This window comes from Octopus bimaculoides, chromosome 2 (genome assembly GCF_046866305.1).
Source record: "Octopus bimaculoides isolate indiv1 chromosome 2, ASM4686630v1, whole genome shotgun sequence".
Taxonomy (NCBI): Eukaryota; Metazoa; Mollusca; class Cephalopoda; order Octopoda; family Octopodidae; genus Octopus; species Octopus bimaculoides.
The window spans coordinates 189,577,570-189,596,369 of NC_142929.1; the positions used below are offsets into that span (position 1 = coordinate 189,577,570).

Sequence of the window (18,800 nt, forward strand, 5' to 3'; positions counted from 1 at the left end):
CTATTGATCTTGCAACATTATTGATCAATCCCCTTCCTTCGTTAAATGGTGCATCACATGGTGCGAAGCAGCTGGAGTTCTTTATTCTCCAATCGCTTTAAAAGTTTATTAAAAAAAATCAATCGAATACTTTCTTGCAATCTTGTAGATTCAGCCTGCATTTTATAATAATATCAATTGTTCTGTGTCCAACATAGAAAGAAGCATCGATTCCTGCTGCGGATAGAAGGATGGAGGGATGGAGAGGTGAATAATTAGGTAGATGGATAGTAAGAGAGATGGATAGATCATCATCACCACCACCATCACCACCACCACCATCACTACCACCACCATCATCATCGTTATTTAACGTCTGTTGTCCATACAGACATGGGTTGGATGGTTTGACCAGAGCTGGTAAGCTGGAAGGCTGCGCTAAACCCCAGTCTGATTTGGCATGGTTTTCTATGGCTGGATGCCCTTCCTAATGCCAACCACTCTGAGAGTGTAATGGGTGCTTTTATGTGTGACACTGGTATCTGCCATGACTGTGATTTTGCTCAGCTTGATGGGTCTTCTCAAGCATGACATAATGCCAAATGCCTTGGTCATTGCCTCCACGAGGCCCAACACTTGAAAGGAACTCAGCCACTTTGCCTCCGTGAGGCCCAATACTCAAAAGGTGTTTTTTACATGCCACTGGCACAGGTGCCAGTTACATGACACCAGCATCAGCCACAACCACAATTTCACTTGGCTTAATGGACCGTCTCAAGCACAGCACATCACCAAAGGTCTCGGTCACCAGTCATTGCCTCTGTAAGGCTCAAAGTTCAAAGATCATGCTTCACTACCTTCTCTCATGTCTTCCTGAGTCTACCTCTACGGCAGATTCCCACCACAGTTAGAGATCAGCACTTCTTTACACAGCTGTCCTCGTCCATACACATCGCTTGACCACATCAGCATAGTTGACTCTCTTGTTCATCACATCTGATGCCTCTTATGCCTAACTTTTCTCTCAAGATGCTTACACTCAGAGCAACATCATCATCATCATCATCATCATCATCATCGTTTAACGTCCATTTTCCATGCTGGCATGGGTTGGACGGTTTGACTGGGGTCTGGGAAGCCAGGAGGCTGCACCAGGCTCCAATCTAATCTGGCAGTGTTTCTACAGCTGGATGCCCTTCCTAATGCCAACCACTCCGAGAGTGTAGTGGGTGCTTTTTTTACATGCCACTGGCACAGAGGCCAGAGAAGCTGGCATCAACCATGATTGGATGGTACTTTTTACGTGTCACCGGCTTGGAAGCTAGTCAAAGCAGCACTAGCATTGGCCACATCCGGATGGTACTTTTTTACATGCTACCGGCATGGGGGGGGGGGGGGGTCACAACTACAATTTCCATTTGATTTGATTTTGGTATTGCCGTTGATGTTGATGTACTTGACTCAATAGGTCTCCTCAAGCACGGCATGTTACCCTACAATTGAAAGACTAATAGACAGATGGACAGATAGACTGATATGACTAGCTGGCTCTCTGTCAGTTAAGACGAGGGTTCCAGTTGATCTGCTCAACAGAACAGCATGTTCATGAAATTTACATGCAAGTGACTGAGTACTCCATAGACACGTGTACCCTCAGTGTAGTTCTCAGGGAATGTGACAAGGCTGGCCCTTTTGAATTACAGGTACAACTAATTCTTACCAGCTGAGTGGACTGGAACAACATGAGATAAAGTGTGTTGTTCAAGGACACAATGCGTCGCTGGGGACTGAACTCATGACCTTATGATTGTGAGTCGAATGCCCTAACCACTAAACCACGCGCCTTCACAGACTAAGACTGACAGACAGATTGAGAGACAGACAAATTGATAGACAGATAGGTAGAGAGATGGACTGCTAGATAGACCAACAGACAAATATCTGGTAGATAGATAGAGACAGACTGACAGATGGGTAGATATATTGGTAGATAGATGGACAGACAGACAGAGAGACGGACAGACAGAGGGACAGACAGACAGATAAATAGACAGACAGATAGGTAGAGAGATAGACTGCTAGACAGACTAACAGACAAATATCTGATACAGACCAACAGATGGGTGGATAACTTGGTAGTTAGTGAGGTAGATAGATGGATGGACAGACAGATAGAGAGACAGACAGACAGACAGACAGACAGACTGACAGACAGACAGATAGACAGACAGACAGATAGATAGATAGATAGATAGATAGATAGATAGATAGATAGACAGATAGGTAGAGAGATAGACTTCTACATAGACTGACAGACAAATATCTGGTAGATAGATAGAGACAGACTGACAGATGGATGGATACCTTGGTAGTTAGTGAGATAGACAGATGGATAGGCAGACAGACAGAGAGACGGACAGACAGACAGACAGTCAGACAGACAGTCAGACAGACAGTCAGACAGACAACTGCATCTGGGCAATGAACAACCAACAGGGCAGTCTGACATACATTTGTTATCGCTACTTAACTAGAAGCAGAAATTTTAATATTTCTCTTAGTAAACTGATGTAACTTTTTTTCTCTGCATCTCTCTTTTTCTCTCTTTCCCTCTTTATGTCTCTCTCCCTCTCTGTATGTCTCTGTCTCTCTCTCACTATGTAGCCCTCTATGTATCCCTCTCTCTCTCTTTCTCTCTCTCTCCCTCTTTCTCTATCTTCTGTGAATATTTTCATTTTGCTGTAAGTATTACAGTCTGGATTGTTTTAAATCTTTTTGCCTCCTCCTCCTCCTCCTCCTCCTCCTCCTCCTCCTCCTCCTCCTCCTCCTCCTCCTTTGTCTTTCCTTACACTGGCATGCTGTACCTATGGAGCGATGGAGCAGAAGGAGTCAGGAAAAAAAAAAAACCAAAAAAAACAAGAAGGAAGAGCAGTTTGTATAATTAAAAAAAAAAAATAATGCTTGAAATAAAAAGAAAGAAAGAAGGAAAGAAAGAAAGAAAGAAAGAAAGAAAGAAAGAAAGAAAGGTCTGAGTGATTTTTGCAACTTTACCTTCCTTTTCTGTTAATGAAGAATGTAAATTGGCAACAAGCCAAGCAAATTCCACATTCTTTGATATAATTCTCTTGAAATGTCCAAACAGAGAGAAAAGCTGTCAGGTAATATCCATGGGGCAGGGACATTAATACAACATGCACACACACACACACACCACTTCTTCTTCTTCTTCTTCTTCTTCTTCTTCTTCTTCTTCTTCTTCTTCTTCTTCTTCTTCTTCTTCTTCTATATATTTTATTCGTTCTAACATTTTATTTTACTTTCCCTTTGCAAAACTCTGTTGCTAATTTCACTTAAATAAACATTTAGGCACTAGGCATGGCTGTGTGGTGAGAAGTTTACTTCCCAACCGCCTAGTTCCGGGTTCAGTCCCACTGTGCGGTGCCTTGGGCAAGTGTCTGCTACGATAACCTCAGAATGGCCAAAACCTTGTGAGTGGATTTGGTCAGCAGAAAATGAAAGAAGCTTGTTGTGTATGTATATGTGTGTGTGTGTGTGTGTGTGCGCGTGCGTTTGTGTTTGTCCCCACCATCATTGCTTGACAACCAGTGTTGGTTTGTTTACATCTCTGTCACTTAGCGGTTCGGCAAAAGACACCGATAAGATAAGTATTAGGCTTTAAAAAAAAAGTACCAGGGTTGATTCCTTTGACTAAACATTTTTCAAGGCAGTGCCCCAGTATGGCTGCAGTCCAATGAGTGAAACAAGTAAAAGACAAATGTGGCTGAGTACTCCACAGTGACATGTACTCCTAACCCTTTAACATTCAAACTGGCCATATCCAGCCCATATACGAGGGGCTACCCAAAAGAAAGCGGAATTTTGTAATAATATTTTATTCACTTAGTTTTACATGTTTACACTTTTATCGCCTTCAAAGTATTCTCCATTCTCCATTGGTGCAGATGCGTTTTCACTGTTGGAAGCAGTTCTGGAACTCTTGCAAAGTGATGTCTTTTAATACTGCCGTCATTTTTTTCTTCATTTCTTCCACATCTGCAAATTCCATAGCACCAGCTTTTGTCACCAATGCTGACCTTTGAAGAAAGGTCCAGTTCAGCTTCCAATTGTCCTTTCAGTTCACGATACGCATTCAATCGTGATTGTGTTTGATCTTCCGTGAGCAAACAAGACACAAATTTTGTTGCAACTCTTTTCATTTGCAATTCTTTGCTCAGAATTCGTTGGCAGGAGTTCCAGGACACACCAGTCATATCAACAAGTTCATCAGTTGTTTGGCAGCAGTCCTCCAAGTTCATAAATTTTCATGATGTTTTCATTCGGGAGGTTGATGATGGCCCTAAATAAGGTTAGTCTTCAAGCGACAAATGACCATTCCTAAAGCATGGAAACTATTTGTAAACTTGTGCTTTGCTCATGGCAGCATCCTTGTAATTTTTGAAGCATGGTAACTGTTTCAGCTGCTGTTCTTCCCAGCAGAAAATAGAATTTCATGGACGCATACTGTTCCTTCGTTTCAGTCATCACAAAAATCGATAAACAGGCGAGAAGCACTGCAAAACAAAGACACACCATGTGGCAATACGACTTCACTTGACTCCACCAATCAGCAGACTGATGCCTGAGGATCACATCAAGTGGCATCTAGCAGTGAAAGCCTGAACTACAATGGGTTTGTCCTACAGAGAACATTTCTGGTTACTTTTGGGTACCTCTTCGTATTCTACATATTTTATGTTGAAACTGGTCAGATCCAGCCTCTCACACCTATCCCACAATGTCATTCTAGAAATAATCATATCTTCAATATCTTGAGGCTACAAGACAATATTTGATCAAGTTCAAAAAGTGTGGATAAATAAGCATTATATTTGATGAATTAATACGAATGCTAAAGAGTTAATATGTTGTCATGGAGATTCAGTGTAACACAGAACGTGACCAACCCTTATGCCATCTTGAAGGACACAAGTGACAGAGCCAGATATGTTTGGACAGCCATGGCTAGAACGTCTTTATTGATCTTAGGTCAGGTGGATTACGATTGACCTGGGGCTAAGCTACAACAACATATTAATGTAGTGCCAGATTTGGTAGATGTAAGTAAAGGCTGGGATGGTCATTTCTGGAATATCTTTCATTTTAGGTTTCCTGGATCTGGACTGACCTGGGGCTAAATAACAACAACAAAACTACATTGCACAGTGTCCTTTAGCACTTCTGCAGTCCAAGATATACTATGCCTGGATAGAGGTTAGTATAATGAGTAAAAGAAACAAAAACATTGAGTTGATCAATGGGTAGAAGCTACCCTGGGGACAGAAGTCACATGGTTAGGGATTCAGTTCACGATCGTAAAGTTCTGTGTTTGATTCCCAGTGGTATGTTGTGTTCTTAAGCAAGATCCTTTATTTCCCATTGCTCCGATCCACTCAGCTGACAAAAATGAGCTGTACCCGTAATTCACACATGACCATTGTCCATCTTTCTTTTTCCTCACGGGGAAATATAGAAGGATAATGGAATAGAAGGATAAAACCACGTTAATGATTTTTATCAGGTAGTCAGCATGAAATAAAAATTTATAGGTAATTTATATATTTACAGGTAATATCTGTGTGTGCCTTTGTGTCTGTGTTTGTCCCCCTCCCCCACCAACCATCGCTTGACAACCGATGTTGGTGTGTTTATGTCCCTGTAACTTAGCAATTCAGCAGAAGATACTAATATAATAAGTACCCGGCTCACAAAGAATAAGTCTGGGAGTTGATTTCTTTGACAAAAGAAAAGGTGGTGCTCCAGCATGACCCCAATCAAATGACTAAAACAAGTAAAAGGGTAAAAGAATTTATTGAATAAACAGCAGTATATAACTGGTACTTACCAGCCAAAGATGGAGTCTTTCTGTAGTTGCTCTACTTGCTAAACCCAGCAGCCTAATCACCCACAAAATCACAAAGGACTCTTCTCAGAAGTCTTATCATGAAAACTATACATCATGGGACATTTTCCTGTAAAGAAATGTAGAAATTTAAGATAAAGTTATTTTAGTCTCCTTTTATTTATTTTGCTAGATTATTGATGCATAAATATACATTGAAATAGATGTTGTTGTACCTTGGGTGGGTCATTTTGTCAATAAACAACACACTCACAGAGGTTCTATTTCACTTCTTGTTATTATTATTTACTCAGCATAAGGCAACAAGCTACCAGAATCGTTAGCATGCCGAGAGAAATGTTTAGGGGTATTTCGTCTACCGTTATGTTCAGAGTTGAAATTCTCCTGAGGTCGACTTTGCCTTTCATCCTTTCGGGATCGATAAATTAAGTACCGGTTATGCACTGGGGTCGATGTAATCGACTTAATCCCTTTGTCTGTCCTTGTTTGTCCCCTCTATGTTTAGCCCCTTGTGGGCAATAAAGAAATAAGAACCGTTAGCATGCTGAATAAACTGCTTAGTGGTTTTTCTTCCAAAATATATGTTCTGAGTTCAAATCCTTCCAGGGTCAATAAAATAAGTACCAGTTGAACACTGGGGTCAATGTGATTAACTTAGGCCCTCACCCTGAAATTGCTAGCCTTGTGCCAAAATTTGAAATCACTTTTATTATTTAGTCAGCTTGCTAATGACTCTGCTACTTTAATTTCTATTTGCAAAATACACTTAAAAAGTCTTGGTTGACCCAAGGCTATAGTAGAAGACACTGACCCAAGATGCCACACAGTGAGATTGAACCAAAAACATGTGGTTGAGAAGCAAACTTCTCCATCTTACAGCTATACCTGTGCCTCTATGTATGCATGTCATTATTCAGTTTATTCTAAGATTTCTTGCCAATAGAGAAAGAACCGGTTTCTAACCTAGATCCAAGGCTCCTTCATTGGAATTTCAACAGCAACAACAGGGTATTTTTGCTTGTTTGTATGTATGCATGTATGTATGTTTGTATGTATTTGTGCAGGTTTATATGTTTTGTTTTATTTATGTATTCTCATGCGTATAGCTACATATCTAGACATGCTCATATATATTTAAATGATAAACTTCTAGAAAGTTTTACAGATTTTTACAGTTCCAGTGATGGATTGGATCTGTAGTCTTCGTATTAGCTTTCTCCTTTCTGGTTTTGAGAAGCCTAATTTCTCAAGATTGGTATTTAGGCAGTGTATTACATATCCCAGGGCCCCAATAATTACAGGTATAAACCTGAACTTGTAATCTGGATAGAGTAACTGTAGATTTCTCAATAGTTCAGCATAGGTATTCTCTTTTTCACTGATCTTCAGTTTTATGTTAACATCGGCTGGACAGCTAATTTCCACAACTGTACACAGTTTCTCTTCTCCATCCCAAATCATTATATCAGGTCTGTTGTGCTTACATTTTATTGAGGTCTTCACTGGTACATTCCGCCAGTATTCCTTTTTATTATGATTGGCTATGGCTTCTACCATATTGTGGGTTTTTATTTCTTTGTCCTCGCGATTATCCTTCCGACGGATTTCATTAGGGAGTTTCCTAGCTACAACATCATGTCTCATCGGTAGATAATACCATGATGACATTTTTGAACAACTGCTTATGATGTGGGTGTTATCTTCAGTGTGAACTCCACTTTACAGCTTTTCCTGCATCTCTGCCTCTTTTGTGCATCAGGTACTTGGTTGATATTTCCTGTTCCTGGATTGCAAATGCATACCCTTCAAAGTGGGAGGTAGTAATCTGGCCATTCGTCCATGATAAACTGCTTTGATGATCGGTGTTACTATCACTATGGAGCTTTCTACTAACATATCCATGCATAGTCTTCTGCTCGTATAGGCTCATCCTTTCATCTGATGATACGTTGCGGTAGAGTCATGCGACTTCTTTAGGCATGTAATCTAGGTTATCAAACAAGGAGTGTTGCTCAAGGAGCCGCCTTCCAAGTCTTGTGATGTTATCAGCCTCATGTATACAAACTTGGTCAAGGGATGCACTTCGACATTTGGTGGTTAAAAGATGTTGCCAAAGGGATATAATGCAACATTCAAAGACATTTTGGATTGATGTTAAGCCTCTTCTGCCTTCACTGTTTATAGGGAAATTATGTGTGCTTGTTAGTATTTTTGGGGTTTTCACATCAATGACTCGAATATCATCAAGCATCTAATCAAGCAGCCCAAATGTTGGTATGTAGGTATGTATGCATGTATGTTTGTATGTATGTATGTATGTATGTATGTATGTATGCATGTGTGTGTGTATGTAGGTAGGTAAGTAAGTAGGTAGGTAGGTAGGCAGGTAGGTAGGCAGGTAGGTAGGTAACTGTGTATGCATGCATAGATGTCATAGTCTAAATATAAACAGTTTTTTTTCTGCTGATTAGAAACCCTAATTCCTCAGCAAAGTGCAAGAATTAACACTTCCAAATTGTATTATCATATCGCATCATTATATTCTATGAGAAAAGTGAATTAGAACCAGTTGTCCCCAGTTTGTGAATTATAATAAATATTGTAAATTAGAATAACAACTGTCATAACATTACAAATTCATTAACAACTACCATTACATTATAATTGACATTAATAGGGGTAGACTGTAATTGGTGGGTACTCTAATGGAGGTGGGTACCGTAATGTTTGTAGTAAGATTAATGAGCATCAGGTGGTAAAATGAATGCCGATGAAACAAGTATTCTGCTGACAATCTAACACAGATATACAGGCACAGGTGTGGCTGTGTAGTAAGAAGATTGTTTCCCAACCACATGGTTCTGGGTTCAGTCCTGCTGTGGGCACCTTGGGTAATTACCTTCTACTATGGCCTCAGGCTGACCAAGGCCTTGTGAGTGGATTTGGGAGATGGAAACTGAAAGAAGCCTGTCATATATATATATGTGTATATATATATGTGTGTGTGTGTGTGTGTGTGTGTGTGTGTGTGTATGTGTCTATGTTTGTGTGTCTGTGTTTGTCCCCCCGCCATTGCTTGACAATTGATTTTGGTGTATTTACATCCCTGTAATTTAGCAGTTCGGCAAAAGATACTGATAGAATAAGTCCTGGGGTTGATTTGTGCAACTAAAGGTGGTGCTCCATCATGGTCACAGTCAAATGGCTGAAACAAATAAAAGAATAAAAGAATATGGCTGCTTAGAAAGTTGTTAGAGTCATGAAAATATTGGTAGCTTCATGGAATTCCTGACTCCATAAATAATGGCTTTGGATGTTTTGAGGGGAGATTTAAGTTGATTACATCAACCCCAGTGTGGAGTTAGTTGTTTTATTAATCCTGATAGGCTGAAAGACAAAACTGACCTTGACAGAATTTGAACCCAGAATGTAAAGATCCAGAAGAAATATCTCAAAGAATTCTTCCAATGTTCTGCCAAGTGGAGTTTAGTGTCCAATTTAACTCGATTTTAATTTCACTTGCCTCAACAGATCTTCGCAAGTGGAGTTAATCATCATTATCATCATTTAACGTCTGCTTTCCATGCTAGCATGGGTTGGACGATTTGACTGAGTGCTAGTGAGCCAGAAGGCTGCACCAGGCTCCAATCTGATCTGGCAGAATTTCTAAAGCTGGATGCCCTTCCTAACACCAACCACTCCGAGAGTGTAGTGGGTGCTACATAATAATCCTTTTTACCGGAGGCACAAGGCCTCAAATTTGTGGGGAGGGAACTATTCGACTACATTAACCCCAGTGTTTCACTTGTACTTGATTTATCAACCCCCAAAAGGATGAAAGGCAAAGTCTACCCTGGCAGAATTTGAACTAAGCATTTTTGTCCAGCGTGCTAACGATTCTACCAGGATGCTGCCATTGTTAAACAACGTAAATAATGGCATGAAAAACATTGAAGAAACAATTTTTTTAAACCAATTCTGTGGTTCTTGAAGAAATAAATTATTTTGCATGTAAAAACTCTATGAACTCTCTATTCTCTTGATTCCTAATTAACAAACGATCTACAAAAACGAACCAACAGACACAGGTGGGGGCTGTGTGGTAAGAAACCTGCTTTACAACTACATGATTCTGGGTTCAGTTCCACTGCGTGGTGCCTTGGGCAAGTGTCACTACTATAACCTTGGGCTGACCAAAGCCTTGTGAGTGGATTTCAGAGACGGAAACTAAAAGAAGCCCATCATATATACACGTGTGTATGCATGTGTGTATGTGTCTTTGTGACTGTGATTGTCCCCCACCACTACTTGACAAACCGGTGTTGGTGTGTTTACATCCCTGTAACTTAGCAGTTTGGCAAAAAAGAGCAATAGGATAAATATCAAGCTTAACACAAAATGTCTTGGGGTTGATTCATTAGACAAGAAATTCTGCAAGGTGGTGCCCCAGCATGGCCACAGTCTAATGACTGAAACAAACAAAAGAATAAAAGGTTAACTCATTTTATGAATTTCCTTTAGGCTGTAACTATTTAATGAAATGTTTCATTTCTTAAAATGTTTAATTAATTAGCCACAGGCTGTATATATATACATGGTTATATCTTTAATTGATTAGTCTCAGGTTGTGTCATCTTTTTACCTGTTTTAGTCATTGGGCTGTGGCCATGCTGGGGCACTGACTTAAAAGGTTTAGTCAAACAAACCAACCCCAGAATGTATTTTGTTAAGTCTGGTAAGCATTGTGTTGGACTCTTTTCTGAAGTTATGTGGACATAAACAAACCAGCACTGGATGTCAAGTAGTGAGAGGAATGCACACACACATGCACGCACACACACACACGTGCACACACACACACGTGCACACACACACACACACACACCCAATACAATGGTCTTCCGCACAGTTTCTATCAACTAAATTCACTCACAAGGCATTGGTTGGCTTGGAACTATGGTAGAAGACACTTACCCAAGGTGTCATGCAGTGGGACTGAACCTGAAACCTTGTGGTTGCAAAGCGATCTTCTCTGCTACACAGCTATTCCTGATGGTTTCTAAAAAGAATGAAATGGTGCTGTACATAAATACCAATGAGTAGAAATTTCAAACACTTCATATAAACTAGGAAAAGATGGGAAAAGATGAGGAAAAGATGCATGAATTCTCTGCATCTTTTCCCTTATAAAATATCTCCTTTGCAATAGCTGTGACCAGTGGTGAACTGAGTCTAAAAATATTAGTTGCCAGGAGACTAAGGAGGCCCACCCACAACTACAAGGGGGCCCACCTGCAACTACAATGCTATCATTTAATTTTTTTATTTTTTGCTAAAAGTATTCTTTTCAACTGTTTGCAAACACAGCCAGGCTGAAATAATGCATTCTTCCAGGAGTGAATAAAAAATTCTCAAACTTGAGGTGATGGGCCCTTTAGTTATTAACATGGGCCCCTCACATATGGGTTCTAATAGTGCAGGGGTCTACTTGCAGTCGGGCAAGCTGGCAACCTGGCCAGTCTGCCACTGACTGTGACTATTAAAAAGATCACATGTGTTTAAATTCGTTAAGTTCTTTGTTAATTGTTTAGTTTATCAGAATTATTTTATGGTGTTCCACTGTATTCCGCGAGACAACAGCAATCCAGAGATCCTTATATTTCTGTAACCCTTGTCAAATGACCCCTCCTGCCCAACCCTTCACTGATGCAGCAAGAAATCAAATCACATTTGACACATTAATTCTTTGCCTGTTGAACCAATTTGTACCAAAATTCATTTCCAGTTCTTAATAGGATTTTTATAAAAATAAAGTATGTTGGAATCAGCTGAATGGATCACTTTTTATTTTTCAGTTGCAGAAAACCTATATTTTCTCAAACAACAAATATTGATCAGTTGTAACTGATGGGATTGATTTGCAGCCTCTTATCGATCAGTGTTGCTAAGACGCTTAAAAGCAGAACAAACTATTTCAACAACTATATAGATTATCATGAATATATATAGGCATAGGAGTGGCTGTGTAGTAAGAAGCTTGCTTCCCAAACACATGGTTCTGGGTTCAATCCCACTGCGTGGCACCTTGGACAAGTGTCTTCTGCTATAGCCCCAAGCTGAGCAAAGCCTTATTAAGGAATTTGATGGACAGAAACTGAAAGAAGCCTATCATATATATCTACTACATATGTGGAAAATCAGTGTGCGTTTGTTTGTGGCATTGTTAGCTAACTCCTACTACAACGTTTTATTGATTTTGATGAAACTTGACATGTGAGTAGAATTCATGTCTGGAAACCTCGTGACATACTTAGATTGTTAAAAAAATTGATGATATGGCTCCTTGAAGGTAATAACCTATAGCATCGGCAAAATATATTTTTTAAACACTCAAGGGAAATAATCCATTTCATTGTGTATGTTCGATTACTTTGAATATTTATTTTTTTGTGTGTCCTATTTTTAATCTTTGCAGACAATATCACTTTATTTGACACGTGAATAGAACTCATGTCTGAAAACCTTGTGACATACTTAGATTGTTGAAAAAATCGATAATAGAGCTCCTCCAATGGATCCTTCTATCTACTACATATTAATAATATTTTATTTAAACAACCCAAGGGAAATAACCCATACCACCTGCAGATTTTAGCAAAGCGATCAATATTTGATTCTCACGATCAACCGACCTAATTCTGCATTTCATTACTCACAGTTTTGAACTGCTAAACGTTATTATTGCACTTCCTTAATTTGAATCTTAAACTTTAAAGACTTCATTCATACATTTCTATACATACATACTTCTTTGAATGCCCATTACTCTGGTAATTATGCATTTTTACAGTTACACTTTTTCTATGACAGTAGATAAATTTTTTTATTCCGCAACGTATTTGTAGTGGCCTCATGCAGGCATAGCATGGATTCGATCCTTGATTGCCAAATTTCATTTAACACTTCAACTCAGGGGCATTTGCCACACACAAAGCTCTAAATTATTTGAAACAGGCTGGAGTCATTCTGTTTATTTTTTGTATTTGAAAGTTCATTTTTCCTGTCTTCGTCTCATAATGCTCAACTGATGTTTTTATGAAAATAAATTCTGATTATCAAAATTTATTTTCTCTCTTTTTTTCTTATTGGTAAATCTAATCAATATATATATATGTATAACATACTCTGTGTCATCAATGATGCTGTATGTATGGTGCTATTAGTTATTCTGTTTCATATATCCTGCTATTGCCTTTTTATATTCAACTTGCTGAGAGAAATCTTGTATTCAATTTTAGCCAATCTCTTTATTTCACTGCACACAAGTATTTCGTTTTTGAGGCAGAACAAAAAACAAATCATTTGAAATTACAGACAAATTACTGATTGAAAATTTAGAAAGCCAAGGTGTGTTGGTATTTCCGCATGTCTGCACATTTGTAGTTTTTGCATGGAATGTGTCAAAAATGTTGCAAAACCACAGCTTTCACACAAACTAAACTTGCTGCCCCTTGAAAACCTTTAGAAAACCTTTATGTAACCCTTTTGTAAGATCATAAACCCATGTGTATATATATGCATATATTTTGGTATTTTTCCTTTCTAATATAGGCACAAGGCCTGAAATTTTTGGGGAGGGGATGAGTCGATTACATCAACCCCAGTGTTCAACTGGTACTTATTTTATCAACCCCGAAAAGATGAAAGGTGAAATTGACCTTGGCAGAATTTGAACTCAGAACGTAGCGATGGGCGAAATACTCCTAAGCATTTTGTCCAGTGTGCTAACGATTCTGCCAGCTCGCCGCCACCTTATATATTTTGGTAATTTGGAATAGGAATAGACATCTAAACCGTTTGTGAAAGTAAGCAAAGCATTTATTGTAGAAAATAAAATAATGTAGAATAATGAGGCAATCATTAGCAAAAATATTTTGTCCATATTTAAATAATCAAATCTGTATAAGATTTTAGCGAGGGAGAAATTACAATTTTTTTGTTTTCCTGTTATTTTGGCAATTTCATTTACATTCTTATACTCTCATTAACAATCTTCATCATCATCATCATCACCATTACCATCACCATCACCATCACCATCACCATCACCATCATTACCATCATCATCATCATCATCATCATCGTCATCATCATCATTATCATCATCATCATTGTTTAATGTCTGCTTTCCATACTGGCAAGGGTTGGATGGTTTGACTGAGAGGTGGCAAGCTGGGAGGCTGCACCAGGCTCCAATCTGATTTGGCAAGAATTCTAAAGCTGGATGCTCTTCCTAACACCAACCACTCCAAGAGTGTAGAGTAGGGGTTCCCAACCGGGGTCCACAGAAGCTTTAAGGGGTTCCATGAATAAAAAAAAAATTGCAATTTGTGGGTCCAATGTATAAATTTTGTTTCCTAGGAGAGAGGTTCCACAAGCAAAATAAGGTTGGGATCCCTTGATGTAGTGGATGCTTTTACATGTCACTGGCATGGCAGCCAGTCAGGCAGCACTGGCAATGACCTCGTTTTAACGGTGCTTCTAATGTGCCACCATTTTTTTTCAACAATGCCTCCTCTTCATTATTTAGCATGTGTTTCCCATGCTGACACGGGCTGGACGGTTTGAATGGAACTGGCAAGCCAGAGAATTGCACCAGGATCCAGATGTCTGTTTTGGAATGGTTTCTACAGTTGGATCATCATCATCATCATCCAGTGTTTTGTCCCCATTAATGGGTGGGGGGTCAGATCTACCTCAATGCCATGCAACTGGCCTCACACCATCTCGCCATCTTGCCTGGTTTTGAGCGTCCTGTTTGCATCTTCCTTTTTGAAGTAGGCAGGTACAGCCCACCCCTACCTTTGGACTGGCTGGTGCCCATTCTCCTTTGCTATCATGAGGCTTTTTTGGAGTTGGATTTTCTTGCTTACCCCCAACCTCAGTTTCTAGACATGAGTGGTCCTGAGACAAAGGCCTTTACCATCTCCCTCGTCCACTCATAGACTTTGGTCAACCCAAGGCTGTAGTAGAAGGCATTTACCCAAGTTGCCAACAGTGGGACTGAACCCAGAACCATGTGGTTGGAAAGCAAGCTTCTTACCAAACAGCCACTCCTGTACCTATTGATAAAAATCAAATGTTTATTATTGTATGTATGTCATATTTCCTGATCTGGCTAAACTACACTTCCAAAAACACTCTGCCTGCTTTACAAATATTTCTCCTGTGTCAAGGACAACAGTGGCACTGAACCCAGAACCATGTTATTGGGAAGCAAGCTGCTTACCACACATCCACTCTTGCACTTAGTAATAAAAGATGTTTATTATTGTATGTATGTCATATTTCCTGATCTGGCAAACTGTACTTCCAAAAACACTCTGCCTTCTTTACAAATATTTCTCCTGTGTCAAGGACAATAGAGTTTTTATTGTTAAATGTGCATAATTTTCTACATTTCAAACATAAAGTTACTATTAAGTTTAACTAGTAATTTGAACTTAACAAAATGAATGTAGTATTGTTCATTATACTTCTTTCCTTGTTCTTATATAGTTTTATGTTGATAGAAGTTCTTTACTTTTTTTTTAGCTTGGAATTCTTCCAATAGCCATGTATTTTTTTAAGACACAAAAGACTGAAAATGAAAATATGGTGGAAATGTCAAAAGTGGCAATTAAGTTTCATGTCAGGGAGCAATCAGTTCTAAGGAAATAATAAGAAAAGACAAGATAATTTAAGCCCTGAAAAAGACCCTGAGAGAAAGAAGAAATCTTCCTTCTCAACTAGAAATAACGAGTTTTAAGATGGCTTCTTGAGGACTTAAATTGGGTGGCAGTGGTGGGACTGAGAAGGGAAGGGGGGCGTGGATATGGTGCCAATGCTATTGGTGTATTCTTGGAATTATATATTGGGGTGGGGTGAGGTGACAGAAAATCCTTCTTAATAACTTAATGACTAAGGTTATAGGTCCAGAATTATAGTGTGTGTGTGTGTGTGTGTGTGTGCGCGTGTGTGTGTGTGTGTGTGTGTGTGTGTGTGTGTGTGTGTGTGTGTGTGTGTGTGTGTGTGTACTAGGTGTAGGGATGGCCATGAGGTTGAATAGTTCATTTCATAGCTGTAAGGTTTCAGGTTCAATCCATTGGGAAAGTGTCTTATACTACAGCCCTGGACCAACCAAAGCCTTGTGAGTAGATAGAAACTGAAAGAAGCCTGCCATGTGTGTGTGTGTGTGTTTCTGGTTTCTTCTCTTGACAGCACATCAGAGTTGTGTCCCCATCAAGCAATTCATTTCTACTCTTCAATGCAAACATGTCTGGCCAAGGCAAAATATTTACCTTGGTTGCAAACAGGTGAAAGTCGGTCATGCAAAGGGAATCCAGCTAAAAAATTCTGTGTTGAACTCCATCTGAGCCATGCAAGTATAGAAAAGTGGTCACTAAAATGATGATGATGATGATGATGATGATGATGACTGGAAGAAGTATATATATATATTTGCGTTGAGAACCACTTTCCATTGCCAGCCAGTGGTTGTCACACGCTGATGATGGGTCAATACCCAGAAACTCGGGTCCATGTGTATCACGTCAGGTTGGAGATGGGAAGGATGACTTCCCTTTGCAAATACACTGATAGGGCACAGATAGTGTGTCAATAGACAGCTGGAGGAGATGTCTTCCTGGGGCTACAAGCTACAGTAGCATCGACCCTTAAGGGTTAGCCACATTTAGGTGGCAAATATACTTCACAAATATATATATATCGTTTTTAGAAAAACATAAATCCAGAGGAGAAGCACATTCTATAAAAGAGAGCAGTCTGTATTTTTGTCTGATGAAGGCTCGATTATGGAGTTACCCTGGGTTTCCTGTAACCCAATATGGACTGGAAATCCAGGGTAACCCCATAAACCGGCCTTTACCAGATAAAAATATAAATATATATATATGTATATGTAGTCTCTGAGCTGCATAAATATGCATCAATCTTAGCGCCCTTACTGAAGAAGCATGGATGGCAAATTAATTTCTTTGCACATTGAAGCAGAAACTCGTGTCTAGGGGTTACTATAGAAATATTTATTCTTCTTTCCCTTTGAAATTACTCTTATTCGTGGTTTGGGCTTCAAACTGCCTTTTCTAGCATGTAAGGTGTCCTGTTAAAAGTCACCTCTTTTGTGTATAAATACGTACACTATTTTATATGAATAATATGTTGTCTATTGACTTTATTACACATGCTAGGCACCGGTAGACTATTCCTCTAAATTTTCTACCCTTATTATTTTCACAGTAATATATATATATATATATATATATATATATATATTAGAAAAAATAATAATCAGGTACTCAGATGTCTGGATGGTTGTATATTTACAGATTTTTATTCATATGTCATATGTTTTATAAATTAGTGCTTTCACCTAGTCTTGTAGGTTTATCAATCAAATTTTGATGTCATCTTGAGAGAAACCTTCCAATATATATATATATATATATATATATATATATATATATATATCCACACACACTCCCCACCACTCACAAATACTTTGTTATAAATGGTTGTTTGTTGTTTTCTATATTGGAATAAAAATTCAAGATGGCATCGAAAAGTCTGTGTTGTAAATGTTGATTATATTTCAAAATTTAATGAAGATGCATAATTTGGTTGTAATGAAATCCAGCTAACTGGAAAACTGAAGTCTTTACTGATGACCCAGTTCTAATTACAAATGTAATTGAGAGGTTATTTCATGTTTGTAAGAAATTCCTCAAGAGAGAGAGAGATTGAAAGAGGAAGGGAGAGAGAGAAAGAGACAGAGACTGAGAGAGGAAGGGAGAGAGAGAGAGAGAGAGGTGTCATAGATCGAGTAACAAATTATGTTTGCTTTGACCTCTTTTGAAAAGCACAAGAAATTTTTGGCAGCATGAGTCTAATAGGCCAGTTGAAAATTTCCAGAAAATTTGAATATAAGACAGGACAGAGGAATTAGAAGTAAATGAGTTTCTTAGTAATAAAATCTTAGCGTCTAAGTTTCTGAAGAATTCCTGTGAAGCAGATGTGTTTGCAGTGAATGTAAAATGTGAAGGAAAGCAGACAGATATTCAGATATTTAATTTAGACAAAGGAGTGACTGGGAAATTCATTGTGGTCTAACTTGTAGCATGTTAGAGCAAGATATATCTGGTTCAATTCCACTCAGTGAGTCTCAGCCTCACGGTTACATTCAGAAATATGTTCTGTTTGGACAATGAAGCAGACTGACACGTCTTATGGTTCTTAAATATATTATCTATTAGCTTGTACGGTGATTTGAGACTGAACTGCTAACTGGTCAGACATCATGACCGAACCACAGTACTTTCATGTGATTGGTCTATTAAGCAACCAATCAGCATCAAGCCATCACGTGATTCAAATTGTCAAGCGATGGGGTGTGGGGGACAAATACAGACACACAAACACATACATATATGTGTATATATATATATATATATATATATATATATATATATATATATATATATATATATATACACACACACACACACACACACACACACACATACACACACACATATATATATATATATATATACTACGGGCTTCTTTCTGTTTCCGTCTACCAAATCCACTCACAAGGCTTTGGTCAGCCTGAGGCTATAATTGAAGACACTCGGCCAAGGTTCCATGCAGTGGGACTGAACCCATAACCATGTGGTTGGTAAGCAAGCTACTTGCCACACAGCCACTCCTGGTAATTATTGCTGTTATTATTTGTAAAAGGTCATAATAAAATGATAAATCTTCCATTAATTGTTCCTGGTGTTGTCCAGTTACTTCTTCAGGCAGCCCAAGAGAAACATTTTCATTTATCAGCTCAACCAGC

At 38.8% G+C, this 18,800-nt stretch overlaps 1 long non-coding RNA gene across 2 annotated transcripts in view; it reads right to left on the reverse strand.

Moving 5' to 3' along the window:
- The window catches only part of LOC106872933 (uncharacterized), a 241,084-nt gene that overhangs the window by 134,674 nt on the left and 87,610 nt on the right, over window positions 1-18,800 (reverse strand). The window contains exon 2 of one of the 2 annotated variants that reach the window (XR_016240854.1): window positions 5,882-6,008. The exons of the other annotated variant lie outside the window; for it this stretch is intronic. This is a non-coding gene — a long non-coding RNA (uncharacterized LOC106872933). The remainder of the gene's footprint in view (window positions 1-5,881; window positions 6,009-18,800) is intronic. 2 annotated transcript variants of the gene reach the window in all.